General features: G+C 42.0%; 1 protein-coding gene across 1 annotated transcript in view; it reads left to right on the forward strand.

Moving 5' to 3' along the window:
* LOC124799182 (pickpocket protein 28-like) overlaps positions 1-15,674 on the forward strand; it is a 148,798-nt gene that overhangs the window by 32,188 nt on the left and 100,936 nt on the right. The window lies entirely within an intron of this gene.

Below are 15,674 nucleotides of genomic sequence, written 5' to 3' on the forward strand. Positions count from 1 at the left end.
AAAGTATTAGGAAACGATTGACAAGAATGGGGGAAAGAAATACAGTAGAAGAAGAGTGGGTAGCTTTGAGAGATGGAACTGTGAAGGTAGCAGAGGATCAAGTAGGTAAAAAGACGAGGGCTAATAGAAATCATTGGGTAACACAAGAGATATTGAATTTAATTGATGAAAGGAGAAAATATAAAAATGCTGAAAATTAAGCAGGCAAAAAGGAATACAAACGTCTCAAAAGTGAGATCGACAGGAAGTGCAAAATGGCTAAGCAGGGATGGCTAGTGGACAAATGTAAGGATGTAGAGGCGCATATCACTAGGGGTAAGACAGATAGATAGATACCGCCTACAGGAAAATTAAAGAGACCTTTGGAGGAAAGAGAGCCACTTGAATGAATATCAAGAGCTCAGATGCAAACCCAGTTCTAAGCAAAGAAGGGAAAGCGGGAAGGTGGAAGGAGTATATAGAGAGCCAATACAAGGGCGATGTTCTTGAGGACAATATTATAGAAATGCAAGAGAATGTAGATGAAGATGAAATAGGAAATATGATACTGCGTGAAGAGTTTGACAGAGCACGGAAAGACCTAAGTCGAAACAAGGCCCCGGGAATAGACAACATTCCATTAGAAATGCTAACAGCCTTGGGAGAGCCAGGCCTCCCAAAACTCTACCATCTAGTGAGCAAGATGTATGAGAAAGGCGAAATACCCTCAGATTTCAAGAAGAATATAATAATTCCAATCCCAAAGAAAGCAGGTGTTGACAGACGAGAAAATTGCCGAACTATCAGTTTAATAATCCACGGCTGCAAAATACTAACACGAATTCTGTACAGACGAATGGAAAAACTGGTAAAAGCCGGCCTCGGGGAAGATCAGTTTTGATTCCGTAGAAATGTTGGAACACGTGACGCATTACTGACCCTACGACTTATCTTAGAAAATAGATGAAGGAAAGGCAACCCTACCTTTCTAGCATTTGTAGACTTAGAGAAAGCTTTTGACAACGTTGACTGGAATACTCTCTTTCAAATTCTGATGGTGGCAGGGGTAAAATACAGGGAACGAAAGGCTATTTACAATTTGTACAGAAACAAGATGGCAGTTGTAAGAGTCGAGGGGCTTGAAAGGGAAGCAGTGGTTGGGAAACGAGTGAGACAGGGTTTTAGCCTATCCCCGATGTTATTCAATCTGTATATTGAGCAAGCAATGAAGGTAACAAAAGAAAAATTCGGAGTAGGAATTAAAATCTATGGACAAGAAATAAAAACTTTGTAATTCTGTCAGAGACAGCAAAGGGCCTGGAAGAGCAGCTGAACAGAATGGACAGTGTCTTGAAAGGAGGATATAAGATGAACATCAACAAAAGCAAAACGAAGATAATGGTATGTAGTCGAATTAAATCGGGTGGTGCTACGGGAATTATATTAGGAAATGAGACGTTTAAAGTAGTAAATGAGGTTTGCTATTTGGGAAGCAAAATACCTGATGATGGTCGAAGTAGAGAGGATATAAAATGTAGACTGACAATGGCAAGGAAAGCGTTTCTGAATAAGAGTAATTTGTTAACCTCGAATATAGATTTAAGTGTGAGGAAGTCGTTTCTGAAAGTATTTGTATGGAGTGCAGCCTTGCATGGAAGTGAAACGTGGACGATAAATAGTTTAGACAAGAAGAGAATATAAGCTTTCGAAATGTGGTGTTACAGGAGAATGTTGAAGATTGGAGGAGGTAACTAATGAAGAGGTATTGAATAGAATTGGAGAGGAGTTTGTGGCACAACTTGACTAGAAGAAGGGATCGGTTGGTAGGGCATATTCTGAGACATCAAGGGATCATCAATTTAGTATTGGAGAGCACTGTGGAGGGTAAAAATCGTAGAGGGAGACCAAGAGATGAATATACTAAACAGCTTCAGAAGGATGTAGGTTGCAGTAGGTAGTGGGAGATGAAGAAACTTGCACAGGATAGAGTAGTATGGAGAGCTGCATCAAACCAGTCTCAGGGTTGAAGACCACAACAACAAAAATGCATGCCTACCCGCACTCGGGTCTTTCTTCTACAATTGTTGACAACTACACAACAATTACGGTAAAAAAATACGATGGTCGTTCAATATGCAATGCCCCACACTTCTTTTTCAGCACATATTTATTGCTAAGACTCAGAATTTGGTGACAACGTACATCAACATGTCTTGTGCATGTCCTGTTTTTCTACGTAGTCTCCATCACGTTCTATGGCCGTACATTAACGCTGTTAAAGAGCATGTATTCCCTGCTGGTAAAAACTCTTGTCCTATAGGTGTAGCTGTGTTTTCACTGTATGACTGACACTCTCGTCATCTTCAGAATGCGTTCCCCGTAGAGAAAGGCCTCTCCGTCTGTCTCAAAACGCTTCAATATTTCAGATGAATAGGCCTTTATTTGAATCGTATGGTCCGCTGTGATCATTCGTGGAACCCATCGTGAGCATATCCGATAGTCTCGGTCATTGCAGACGCATTTCCAATGTTGACCGACAACTGCAGAGCCAATTGTCGAGTTGTGATGCGCCGGTCGCCACGAATAATGGCATCTGCACGATTCAGTATGTCTGTAGCAGTGGCTGTGACAGGACGTCTGGAGCGTGGCTGATCATGGAGCTCTGTTTTTGCATCTCCTGAGGCTGTAACTTTCTTTACCCATCGCCCAACTGTACTATCAACTGCAGCATCGCCATACACTGCACATAAACGTTTACGGATGTTCACCACCGTTTCTTTTTCTGTGGCAAGGTTCAGCAGCATGATAAATTTTGCCGGCCGCGGTGGTCTAGCGGTTCAGGCGCTCAGTCCGGAACCGCGTGACTGCTACGGTCGCAGGTTCGAATCCTGCCTCGGGCATGGATGTGTGTGATGTCCCTAGGTTAGTTAGGTTTAAGTAGTTCTAAGTTCTAGGGGAGTGATGACCACAGATGTTAAGTCCCATAGTGCCCGGAGCCATTTGAACCATTTTTTTTTTTTGGATAAATTTTCTTCAGAAGTTTATACCTAACTTACCCCAAATTACAGATTCACTGAATGAATTGAGTAAGAAGGAAGTAAATTTGAATGGGGTCCTTCGCAACAAACTCACTCTGAGCGTCTAAAAATGGTGTTAGTAACGGCCCAAATATGGTAACTACTGACTTTTGAAGGATATAGTTCAAACTGATGTCTCTATGACGGGTGCGGCAGCTGCTCTTTTACAAGATATCTGATATAGTATGCCTCTTTCAATCTGTCAGGATTAGAAGCTAAATATTCCATTTACAAACTGGAAACATTGGTCATGCTGTACACCCTTAAGAAATTCTATGTTTATCTGGTGCATTGTCCATTCATTCTTGAGGCAGATAACCAGGTCCTTAGTTGGTTACTATGGAGTCCGAGGCAGATGGGTCACACTTACAAATGCACTCTGGATCTCTTGCCTTCCAGTTTAGTGTGCGTCACATACACCGAGGGGATAATGTTATTGCCAATGGTCTCAGTTATATGTATTGAGAAGAGGATAACCAACAGTCTGCTGGTCAGACATTGTGAGGATGCAGTCAGCAGGAAAGGGAGTTCTTTAATACTATACTTACCAATATCTGGGGTTCTTTAATGACATTGCGAAACACCAGGATTTATTGTTAGGTTGAGGGAAATTAAGGACAAGATAAAGGTTGGGGAAAAAGTGAAGCCTTATCTTTTACATGGTAATGTTTAATCTTGTATTACTGTAGGAGGTAAATGGGGCACTACAGTTTTACCTTCTGAACTGGTAACCTCATATGTAACTGTTACCACAAGTCATTAATTTGTATAATAATAATAATAATAATAATAAAATAAATGAAAAAAATCTGACATTTTCTACATCCTGGACGACCTCCTCACTACGGATCAATTGCAATCAACTGCAATGAAAGTAAATCTAATCTAATGTAAAACACAAGATTTGAGAGCAACACGCTGCTTGTAACGTGAGTCGTATGTAGACGCCATTTTGACGCCGTACTGCGGCTCTGCCTTCTGCCAGAACTGTTCGAAACTTCATCGGCGCCCAGAATAAACATCAAATGTGAAGCACGTACAAAGACGATTGTCTATGTATATTAATGGCTTTTTTTTTAAAAAAAGTGGGGCATTGCTTATTGAACGACCCTCGTACTTCAACAGTATGAATGGTTTTTCTTTTTTGGTCATGACGTTCACCGGGCATTCGCCATACCCATACTCTGCCATCGGATCGCCACATTGTGTACCGTGATTCGTCACTCTTTTTTTTTTTTTGTCATCAGTCTACTGACTGGTTTGATGCGGCCCGCCACGAATTCCTTTCCTGTGCTAACCTCTTCATCTCAGAGTAGCACTTGCAACCTACGTCCTCAATTATTTGCTTGACGTATTCCAATCTCTGTCTTCCTCTACAGTTTTTGCCCTCTACAGCTCCCTCTGGTACCATGGAAGTCATTCCCTCATGTCTTAGCAGATGTCCTATCATCCTGTCCCTTCTCCTTATCAGTGTTTTCCACATATTCCTTTCCTCTCCGATTCTGCGTAGAACCTCCTCATTCCTTACGTTATCAGTCCACCTAATTTTCAACATTCGTCTATAGCACCACATCTCAAATGCTTCGATTCTCTTCTGTTCCGGTTTTCCCACAGTCCAGGTTTCACTACCGTACAATGCTGTACTCCAGACGTACATCCTCAGAAATTTCTTCCTCAAATTAAGGCCGGTGTTTGATATTAGTAGACTTCTCTTGGCCAGAAATGCCTTTTTTGCCATAGCGAGTCTGCTTTTGATGTCCTCCTTGCTCCGTCCGTCATTGGTTATTTTACTGCCTAGGTAGCAGAATTCCTTAACTTCATTGACTTCGTGACCATCAATCCTGATGTTAAGTTTCTCGCTGTTCTCATTTCTACTACTTCTCATTACCTTCGTCTTTCTCCGATTTACTCTCAAACCATACTGTGTACTCATTAGACTGTTCATTCCGTTCAGCAGATCATTTAATTCTTCTCCACTTTCACTCAGGATAGCAATGTCATCAGCGAATCGTATCATTGATATCCTTTCACCTTGTATTTTAATTCCACTCCTGAACCTTTCTTTTATTTCCATAATTGCTTCCTCGATGTACAGATTGAAGAGTCGGGGCGAAAGGCTACAGCCTTGTCTTACACCCTTCTTAATACGAGCACTTCGTTCTTGATCGTCCGCTCTTATTATTCCTTCTTGGTTGTTGTACATATTGTATATGACCCGTCTCTCCCTACTTTTTTCAAAATCTCGAACAGCTTGCACCATTTTATATTGTCGAACGCTTTTTCCAGGTCGACAAATCCTATGAAAGTGTCTTGATTTTTCTTTAGCCTTGCTTCCATTATTAGCCGTAACGTCAGAGTTGCCTCTCTCGTCCCTTTACTTTTCCTAAAGCCAAGCTGATCGTCACCTAGCGCATTCTCAATTTTCTTTTCCATTTTTCTGTATATTATTCTTGTAAGCAGCTTCGATGCATGAGCTGTTAAACTTATTGTGCAATAATTCTCGCATTTGTCAGCTCTTGCCGTCTTCGGAATTGTGTGGATGATGCTTTTCCGAAAGTCAGATGGTATATCGCCAGATTCATATATTCTACACACCAACGTGAATAGTCGTTTTGTTGACACTTCCCCCAATGATTTTAGAAGTTCTGATGGAATGTTATCTATCCCTTCTGCCTTATTTGACCGTAAGTCCTCCAAAGCTCTTTTAAATTCCGATTCTAATACTGGATCCCCTATCTCTTCTAAATCGACTCCTGTTTCTTCTTCTATCACATCAGACAAATCCACACCCTCATAGAGGCTTTCAATGTATTTTTTCCACCTATCTGCTCTCTCCTCTGCATTTAACAGTGGAATTCCCGTTGCACTCTTAATGTTACCACCGTTGCTTTTAATGTTTTGACTTTCCTGTATGCTGAGTCTGTCCTTCCGACAATCATATCTTTTTCGATGTCTTCACATTTTTCCTGCAGCCATTTCGTCTTAGCTTCCCTGCACTTCCTATTTATTTCATTCCTCAGCGACTTGTATTTCTGTATTCCTGATTTTCCCGGAACATGTTTGTACTTCCTCCTTTCATCAATCAACTGAAGTATTTCTTCTGTTACCAATGGTTTCTTCGCAGCTACCTTCTTTGTACCTATGTTTTCCTTCCCAACTTCTGTGATGGCCCTTGTTAGAGATGTCCATTCCTCTTCAACTGTACTGCCTACTGCGCTATTCCTTATTGCTGTATCTATAGCGTTAGAGAACTTCAAACGTATCTCGTCATTCCTTAGTACTTCCGTATCCCACTTCTTTGCGTATTGATTCTTCCTGACTAATGTCTTGAACTTCAGCCTACTCTTCATCACTATTATATTGTGATCTGAGTCTATATCTGCTCCTGGATACGCCTTACAATCCAGTATCTGATTTCGGAATCTCTGTCTGACCATGATGTAATCTAATTGAAATCTTCCCGTATCTCCCGGCCTTTTCCAAGTGTACCTCCTCCTCTTGTGATTCTTGAACAGGGTATTCGCTATTACTAGCTGAAACTTGTTACAGAACTCAATTAGTCTTTCTCCTCTTTCATTCCTTGTCCCAAGCACATATTCTCCTGTAACCTTTTCTTCTACTCCTTCCTCTACAACTGCATTCCAGTCGCCCATGACTATTAGATTTTGCCCCCCCCCCCCCTCACATACTGCATTACCCTTTCAATATCCTCATACACTTTCTCTATCTGTTCATCTTCAGCTTGCGACGTCGGCATGTATACCTGAACTATCGTTGTCGGTGTTGGTCTGCTGTCGATTCTGATTAGAACAACCCGGTCACTGAACTGTTCACAGTAAAACACCCTCTGCCCTACCTTCCTATTCATAATGAATCCTACACCTGTTATACCATTTCCTGCTGCTGTTGATATTACCCGATACTCATCTGACCAGAAATCCTTGTCTTCCTTCCACTTCACTGACCCCTACTATATCTAGATTGAGCCTTTGCATTTCCCTTTTCAGATTTTCTAGTTTCCCTACCACGTTCAAGCTTCTGACATTCCACGCCCCGACTCGTAGAACGTTATCCTTTCGTAGATTATTCCATCTTTTTGTCATGGTAACCTCCCCCTTAGCAGTCCCCTCCCGGAGATCCGAATGGGGGACTATTCCGGAATCTTTTGCCAATGGAGAGATCATCAAGATACTTCTTTAATTACAGGCCACATGTCCTGTGGATACACGTTACGTGTCTTTAATGCAGTGGTTTCCATTGCCTTCTGCATTCTTCCGCCTTTAGGGGCAATTTCCCACCCCTAGGACAAGAGCGTGCCCTGATCCTCTATCCGCTCCTCCGCCCTCTTTGACAAGGCCGTTGGCAGAATGAGGCTGACTTCTTATGCTGGAAGTCCTCGGCCGCCAATGCTGATTATTTAATCAAAATTTAGGCAGTGGCGGGGATCGAACCCGTGACGGAAGACGTTTTGATTATGAATCAAAGACGCTATCCTTAGACCACGGGTACGGGTATGAATGGTAAAGAAGCAATATCATCTTGAGAGCACTTGACCTGATGTATTCGAGCAACAAAATTTGCCATCAGCCCAGATTCCGTGAGTGCTTTTTTAGCCATCAAGAACAAGCACTCTCCCATGAAACCAGTTTTGAATATACAGAAAATCCTCCTTCACCAACTCATTCTGGTTAATAACATGTGTTGTGAGCTTTGTATAAAATATTGTCTGTCTAAAATAAAATTGAGTACATTGATTTCGAAACCTTTCTCCTCATGTAACGTGTACATTAGGCGTTTAATATATTTTCTATGGGATCTAAAATTTAAAAACCTCTCTCACACCGGCCTGATTTAGCTTCACTGATCAGGATAGTAAAAACATGCGTATATTAAGGGAATTTTCATTGACAAAGCAGGCTTATCATATTCACACAGTTCAATACTGTTCTATCCTGATTAAATTAAGCTTAACTTAAATTCCATAAGGCAGTGAAGCAATTTCGAAGTCTCGGTGCGACGAAAATTGTCAGTCGATCTCCTGGAAACATTTGTAATAATTATTAACTTTCGGTGATCACATGGGGAAGACCGGAGATCTGCTGGTAAGACCGTGTTAGCCTATTTATTTGAAGTAACTGGATATCTTGAGCATACAAAAAGGCAGGTTCGTCCAGTGTAAATCAGACGTTCCCCACTGATCCCGTGCAACACAGCGTAGAAAGCAGACACTGTCAATAATAATAATCTGTTAAATAATACGCGAACACACTTACTTTAGTTTAGTTCATGTATTAAATTCCTTCTCATACAGAATCTCATCAAGATGGCGACTAGCTCAACAATACATCCATATACATCCTTCTTTCACGACTAATCGGCAAGAAGTCTCCATTCTTTTTCCTGAGGGAAAACATAGATAGCAGAGAAGCTATTCCATGGAGTAAATGGACGCTCCAAGGAATAATTTGGCTTGAAACTACTTTGCATTGATAATCGGTAAGATAAGAAGAGATATTTCGAGATATGTACTGAGTTATATAATTTATAAAATTTCTGAAAATATCACGGAGAGACCGCTGCAAGAGATATTACAGGTGTTGCTCTCAACTGCTGAGCAAAACTGATCTTGGTTGGCCCTGTGTTCAGCATGTGAAGAGAGATATGAAATAAAAGTTCAAATTTCATGAAATGCCAAATTTCAAATAAAGAGAATGACTCCAATTAAACGCCAAAATACTAATCGCGTGCTTAATGAAAAACATATACACACATCAAAAAAAGTTTTACATCAGCTCAGTTCCCAGAACTCCTGAAGATAGATGCCGACTATGGATACTGTATGACAGACACAGTCAGTTTGACTGTTCAGAGATGTCACTAAACCTGCCGAAAGATGCAAACAACCAGGCATTAGTAGCGCCTGTTAGACGGAGGAGGTCCGACAGCCGATCAGTTCCAGTAATTCCACCAGGAAGGAGGTACACGGCTCTTGTTGTCTGTAGTTCAACCATGCCTGGACGGTCAATACTACGGTTCGATCGCGAGCGCATAGTTACTTTGTGCCAGGAAGGGCTCTCAACGAGGGAAGTCTCCAGGCGTCTCGGAGTGAACCAAAGCGATGTTGTTACGACATGGAGGAGATAGAGAGAGACAGGAACTGTCGATGACATACCTCGCTCACGTCGCCCAAGGGCTAATATTGCAGTGGATGACCGCTAGCTACGGATAACGGCTTTTCGTGCAGTCACAGGACGTCATATTACGGCTCAAACTCTGCGCAACAGGCTGGATGATGCGCAACTTCACGCCCAACGTCCATGGCGAGGTCCATCTTTGCAACCACGACACCATGCAGCAAGGTACAGATGGACGAAACGACATGCCGAACGGACCGCTCAGGATTGGCATCACGTTCTCTTCACCGATGAGTTTCGCATATGCCTTCAACCAGACAATCGCCAGAGACGTGCTTGGAGGCAACCTGGTCAGGCTGAATGCCTCAGACACACTGTCCAGCGAGTGCAGCAAGGTGGAGGTTCCCTGATATGTTGGGGTGGTATTGTGTGGGGCCGACGTACGCCGCTGATGGTCGTGGAAGGCGCCATAACGGCTGTACGATACGTGAATACCATCCTCAGACCGATGGTGCAACTATATCGGCAGCATATTGGTGAGGCATTGTCTCCATGGACGACAATTCGCGCCGGCATCGTGCACATCTTGTGAATGACTTCCTTCAGAATAACGGCATCGCTCGACTCGAGTGGCCAGCATGTTCTCCAGACATGAACCCTGTCGAACATGCCTTGGATTGATTGAAAAGGGCTGTTTATGGACGACGTGGTCCACCAACCAATCTGAGGGATGTACGCCGAATCTCCGTTGAGGAGGGGGACAATCTGGACCAACAGTGCCTTGATGAACTTGTGGATAATAAGCCACGATGAACACAGGCATGCGTCAGTGCAAGAGGACGTGCTACTGGGTATTAGATGTACCGGTGTGTACAGCAATCTGGACCACCACCTCTGAAGGTCTCGCTGTATGGTTGTACAACATGCAATGTGTGGTTTTCACGAGCAATAAAAAGGACGGAATTGATGTTTATGTCTACGGAACTCTCGGAACCGAGGTGATGCAAATTTTGGATGTGTGTTACTAAAACTCAATACCGACGCACATTATGAATATTGCGTGTTGTGAAGTGCAATGTTAGGCTATGAACATCCACAAAAATAAATTACTGCTCTAAAACTAAACTCTGTCCGAAAAGTCCTTGAGGGCCCAACGGAATCGACCTGCCTGGCTGGATGCAGATACGGAGGGGTATGTGGTCAGCACACCACTCTATCGGCCGTTGACAGTTTTAGTCACTGGAGCCGTTACTTGCCCACCAAGTAGCTTCTCAATTGGCCTCACAAGGGTTGAGTGCACCCCACTTGCCAACAGCACTCACAGACCGGACTGTCACCCATCCAAGTGCTAGCCAAGCCCAGTAACGATTAACTTTGATGATCAGATGGGAAACGGTGTTACCACTGGGGCGAGACCGGTGGTTTCATTACTGCTCTCCTCGGAAGATAATAGCTGTTTCACATTACCAATACCGTTCACCAAAAATTAATGTACTTGCCAGCACGACACCTGACAATCCTGACTACGTACTGTTTGCACAGTAACGCAAGATGAGAGCTGTCCTGAAATATGACTTACCTCTTGGTCAGCATGTTTCTTTTTCTTTGTGTCTGGAGAACTGACGTTGTCGAAAGCAAAAACAAGTCAACAGATGCAACAGCTAAAATAAGTAATCCATTCTTTTTTTTTTGTCAGAAATGGTTTGTCGCTTCATGTGGTGTAAGGTACAATGGACACATGATGAAAATTCAGAACTTTACCATGAATCATGGAAGCGACTTTTACTTTAAAGAAAACCGTTTCTGAGAAATCAAACTCTGATTATTGACAAAAAACTGTACAACATAAGAAGACTCTAATAATTACCAAATTCTCTCATTACAAAGGAACTACAAACACACCTTCAAAATTTCTCCAAAATATTTTCTATCAATAACATGAACAAGAAAGCATTATATGTCAGTTTTCAGCTCTATAATGAAGTATTCGAGATAGCGTCTCCCAGATTCACAGATAGCAGATCTCATTATTTGAAAAACTCAACTGCTCGCTACTATGGCTCAGATAAGAATGTCCCAGTGTTGCACAAGTGACAGAGCAGCAAGACAACCACAGATAAAACTAAACACAGAGTCAAGGATCTTATTCACTACTCTACACTTCACTCATTCATGTTTGTCCCAGTACAGTAAAGGTGAATTACTTATGATAGCAGAAAACATGTGAGAATCTTACAGTAGTTATTCCATGTAACGAAGTGACGGATATGGCAGTCAAGTAGATCGGGATATTTCCTTCTGTGACACGTTGCTGTGTCCTCGTGCATGTTGTGACCTCGCACTTGAAGCCAGAGTAAAGAAAAGTGATTGACAGTGAGAGACAAAAAGTCGCGTTACAGAAGTCACCTAACGGCAGTGACGTACTTCCCTCTAGCCACATAGAAAAGAAGAATTTCTTCTACTGGGTGTGTGTTATGTCCCGTTTATTTCTTGCCCAGCAACAGTGTGGTGGTCGAAGTTTACTAACGTCAGTCAAGTCACATTTTGTTAGGATACACATTATTTTCTGACGGGAAGTCAACCCAGTGTTCAGCTAGAAACTTACTCTCTATTTTGCATGATTTCATTATAAATATCAAATATCTTACCCCCTCTACTTTTAACAGCTAATTTCAGCAAACATTCCATTAATAATTTTTATTAATGAAATGTACCCAGAAGTTTGTTGACTTTCTCAGATATTGCCCATCTAATATTATTTGATTAATTTATTGTAGTTGTTCATTTAATTCCGTGCTTTGTTTTCTTTTTATGGCTTTACATTTTATTGTTGCTTGCGTTATAATAGTCACATTGTCGTGCATTATACACCTCAATATCAACATCTTTTATTTTCATACTAGATTTTCACCGAGCGGGATGGCGCAGTGGTTAGCACACTGGACTCGCATTCGGGAGGAAGACGGTTCAATCCCACGTCCGACCATCCTGATTTAGGTTTTCCGTGATTTCCCTAAACCGCTTCAGGCAAGTACCGGGATGGTACCTTTGAAAGGGCACAGCCGACTTCCTTCCCCATCCTTCCCTAATCCAATGAGACCGATGACCTCGCTGTTTGGACCCTTCCCCCAAACAACCCAACCGGTATTAGATTTTGAGCTATTGATCGATTGGATAGCACAATAACATTCAACAAGTTCGTAAAATGGACACACTGATGTGCATAGAAGTAAAGTATCTACGACAAAAACTGGATTGTGTCAGGGTAGATCTAATGGCTGCAACAGTTGTGAGTAAATAAACCAATATTGGTCATTCAGCTTCAGTACGTGAGAATTATTTAGTGTTCTGTTAAGTAGGTACTAGAATCACCAGCACAACAAATATCTTTCTTGTGGGCAGAATTTGTGCTTCTACGAGATAGCTGATGTCCGATTTCTAGACCATGTTGTGAGGAAGACTTGCATAGTACTTCTTTAGCCAATGGAAACAGATCTCTTTACCTTTCCCAGTTATAAGGAGAATATTGTTTACAGGATGTGTGTGTGTGTGTGTGTGTGTGTGTGTGTGTGTGTGTGTGTGTGTGTGTGTGTTTGGAGCTTACGAGCGCTCTACAGGATATACTGTACATGTCACATATATCTTAATGATGCAGTAGTGTTATACTGTACAAATCACGAGTAATGAACACAGTTGACATTCCTCAAAATTTTGAAATGTGCTGGATCATTTGCACACACAGTTCTTTGAGGCAACAGGAGAATCATGACGGGACTGTTGAACAAAGGTGCAGCTTCTGGATAGCCAGTACTTCGTAACTCCTAATTGGGAACCCATTCACAACGTTTATTCCTTCAACGTATTGAACAGGGGACTACTTGACGCGCCACCGTGGCCGTGTAGCGAACTACGACGTATCATAACAGGCAGTGTACCGGAGCTCTCACGTATCGTGTAGACGTAGAACAGAGAGCGGCTCTAAAGATTAGATTAGATTAGAATTACTTTCATTCCAATTGATCCATAGTGAGGAGGTCCTCCAGGATGTAGAGCATGTCAGAAAAACAACAATACATGACAAACATTTACAACTCAAAAAAAGAAGCTAATGTACCATTCCACAGGTCTCAAGTGGCATGGTCGTCATTACAATACTTGCGCAGTGTTTATAGCCTGCACACCTATCTACCATTTGGAGAACAGACGTGCAAGCGGACAATGCATGTTGCAACCACAAAAGAAAAAAAAAGAAATGTTCCTGGTTTACGGAGAATGTAGGAGGAATGTTGAGGCTGCTGTTGCCTTGTGTGTAATGCTCGTTCTTTTCGTTCTTTTACAAGGTTGTGACCGCCTTTATGCCGGATGGCAGCGCACAGACCGGCAAAAGGAAGCAAACGTGTTACAGGAAAAGCTAATGAAATAGCTGTACTAGCGACAGTGCACCAAACCAGCGGATAAACGCCAGGCAATTACACCGTGATCCTGGTATGTCAACAGACAGTATTGCCTCAATACTGCGTCGTCGTATCATTCCTGCCACGTGTCACTGCATCAAGGACTTCATGGTGCCGATTTTCATAACCGGATAGTATTTTGTGAATCGGATCATCAAAAAATACAAACGACACCAACTTCCTTTGCCGAACTACCATTTTCCGCTGAGTCTACGTTCACAAACCACGGTGCTGTTGGTCTCCCTCTAGGATTTTTACTCTCCACGCTGCCCTCCAGTACTAAACTGGTGATCCCTTGATGCCTCAAAACATGTCCTACCAACCAATCCCTCTTTCTAGTCAAGTTGTGCCACAAATTTCTCTTCTTCCCAATACTATTCAGTACCTCCTCATTAGTTATGAGATCTACCCATCTAATCTTCAGCATTCTTCTGTAGCACCACATTTCGAAAGCTTCTATTCTCTTCTTGTCTAAACTATTTATCGTCCATGTTTCACTTCCATAAATGGCTACACTCCATACAAATAGTTTCAGAAACGACTTCCTGACACTTAAATCTATACTCGATGTTAACAAATTTCTCTTCTTTAGAAACGCTTTCCTTACCATTGCCAGTCTACATTTTATATCCTCTCTACTTCGACCATCATCAGTTATTTTGCTCCCCAAATAGTAAAACTAATCTACTACTTTAAGTGTCTCATTTCCTAAACTAATTCCCTCAGCATCACCTGATTTAATTCGACATGGCATTATGGGGAACAAAGTCATTGGTCCGTATTTTATCGACGGCACGTTGAATGGACGGAAAAATCGAACGTTTTTGGAACAGGAACGACCGCTACTATTGCAGGATGTCGCTATGTATGTTCGACAACGTATGTTGTTGCGGTATGACGATTGTCCAGCGCATTACGCAATTGAAACACGGGAGTTAGCTTAGGCGTTTGAGTAAAAAGTCTCGTTTGTTGACTCATAATTATTATACGGTAATACGTTTGGCCCTTTATACCCATAGCAACAGTCACTTCCGTCGTTTGCCCACGCCTAATGCATTTTGTTAATTTTGAGAATCAGTCGTTATTAAGAAATGAAAATTAAAAAATTCTATCAGTACTTTATAATCTACATGTGGATGACTGTTCAGGATTACAACTTCACTATCTCGACTGGGGCCTCCACAGATAAGTGTCTGACAGCTAACCAGTTACATTTTTCACCAATGGTTTGTTCGACTTCTTTCCGTACGATGTGGAACGAGTCAGTTTACGGAGTATGTATACGTTATTCGTTGCATGCTGGCAATTGATATATTAGCATATACAGGGTGAGCTATGAAAACGGACATTTTCATATTGGCTAGTGCACCGTTGTCAGAAGTGGAAGGGCGCAGCACCTACGTCATTCACTTCGGGACTCTTCGCCATTTCGGTAGCAATGGAATAATGGGCGACAGAGCATCGGGTATTCGCGTGCGACAACTTTATCCTCAATGCTGAGTCTGTTGTTGCAACACAGCAGTTATTTCGACTCCGTTTTCCGCACATTTCATCAAGATTCTGTGATCAAAATGTTACGTTTGGATTTAAAATTCCATCCGTATAAAAGACTGGTGGTTCAGCAGACCAAGGACACTGACTTTCAGCAGCGAAAAGACTTCTATGTGCATATTCAGGTGGTCGGATAAATAAGACATGTGTTTATTTTCAACAGGCTTGGCAGTTGGGGAGAATTGTAGATTAATTCACGTGACATGGTATTAAGGTCGCCAGACTTGTCAGCTTTTTTTCCTCTGTGTGTGTTTTGGGGGGAGGGGGGGGATTTGAAAGAGCGTTATGTACGTAGACAAACTCCAAAGTTTAATGGAGCTAAAAACTGTCATTAAAGATGAAGTAGGTTTTATTGACCAACACCTGTTGGCCCGAGTTATGAGTAACTACTTGTGGCAGAGTTTAAAATTGCATTCGAGAACATAGTAGTGACATGGATGACACTATATTTCGTAAGTGACTTCGTAAATCAAATGGAA

Source organism: Schistocerca piceifrons, chromosome 5, assembly GCF_021461385.2.
Source record: "Schistocerca piceifrons isolate TAMUIC-IGC-003096 chromosome 5, iqSchPice1.1, whole genome shotgun sequence".
NCBI classification, from domain to species: Eukaryota; Metazoa; Arthropoda; class Insecta; order Orthoptera; family Acrididae; genus Schistocerca; species Schistocerca piceifrons.